Source organism: Pteropus vampyrus, unplaced genomic scaffold, assembly GCF_000151845.1.
Source record: "Pteropus vampyrus isolate Shadow unplaced genomic scaffold, Pvam_2.0 Scaffold293, whole genome shotgun sequence".
NCBI classification, from domain to species: Eukaryota; Metazoa; Chordata; class Mammalia; order Chiroptera; family Pteropodidae; genus Pteropus; species Pteropus vampyrus.
This window is the reverse complement of record NW_011889074.1, coordinates 761,285-762,445: the sequence shown is the minus strand read 5'-3', so window position 1 is coordinate 762,445 and position 1,161 is coordinate 761,285. Positions and strand designations below refer to the sequence as shown.

Sequence of the window (1,161 nt, the reverse complement as noted above, 5' to 3'; positions counted from 1 at the left end):
TTTGACAATCATACATTTGGGAAATAATCTCATATAACTTTGCTTTAGGTATAAATTTTATAAACATCATGTATTTGAATTCTGTTACCAAAAGTTTTGTTCTTCTCTCTTTTGGATTTTTCCATTCAAATTTATCTCTGATATAATTCAAGAATCAGTATTTTTTATCTTTCACATTTTTAGTCATTGTTGATTAAAAAAAAAAAAATCCCAGAATTGGAAGGATTTAAAGACTATTTTTTTAAAAGATACTGGTCATTACAGGCATTTTTTTTCAAAATCATTTTCAACAGTTTTTTTTCTGATTGTAATCTCGTGGGTTTTTTCCTAATGAAATAAAGAAATTCAAGTTTTTTCTCTCTTCCTCGACAAAGTTTCATTAATTTATTTTCATTTAACTTATGAATAATGTTTACTATTATATTTACTGTTATCATTATGCCAGACCTCTTCAGTCCAAGCATGCGAGCTTTTACATCGTTTTGGTGTTTTTCCTGGCTATTTCTGTGACAATTGAGAGAAGTGGAAATTATTACCCAGAGGTCAGTTTGCGGTGAAGTTTTGAGAAACAACGTTGCTTTTGCCTTTCAGCAGACAGGAACAAGATGACGACGGGCATGCGTGGCCAGCCTCACGCACTGGGAGCTCTTAAAAAGTTTACAAGTCTTCTTTTTTCTTTTATTATTATTATTATTATTTATGCCTACAGCACCTGTTCTTCCTAGGTGGTCTCCCATCCAAGTACTAACCAGGCCCGACCCTGCTTAGCTTCCGAGATTCAGACATCGGGCTAGTTCAGGGTGGCGTGACCGTAGACCATGGACTGTGGCTCCATCGGGGTTTGAACCCAGGACCTTCTGCGTGTGAAGCAGACATGCTCACCGCTACGCCATGGAGCCACATCCTGCAAGTCTTTGCATGGACTTTTTCTCGTCGTTTTCCAGATGTTGATCAGGAGCATGGCCACGTGTTCAGAGGAAATGACTCTCTTCTAGACTCCCCATCCTCTGGTACAGGGGGAGGAAGGCCCCAGGGACCAGGGAAAGGCCACCGAATCAGAGGCAGGCAGTTCCAGGTTTGCATCGGTTGGGACGCTGGTAGCTTAATACGCTTCTAATCTATTGCCTGGCCTTTTTCTCTCACACTTGAAATATCCGAAGC

General features: G+C 39.6%; 1 non-coding gene and 1 pseudogene across 1 annotated transcript; both read right to left on the bottom strand.

Annotated features, from left to right (window-relative positions):
* Positions 1–700: 700 nt before the first annotated feature.
* LOC111729966 lies at positions 701–817 on the bottom strand (annotated as a pseudogene).
* A 9-nt stretch (positions 818–826) lies between these two features.
* TRNAV-CAC lies at positions 827–899 on the bottom strand. The gene has a single exon. It is a non-coding gene; the product is annotated as a tRNA-Val (tRNA).
* Between the last annotated feature and the right edge of the window lie 262 nt (positions 900–1,161).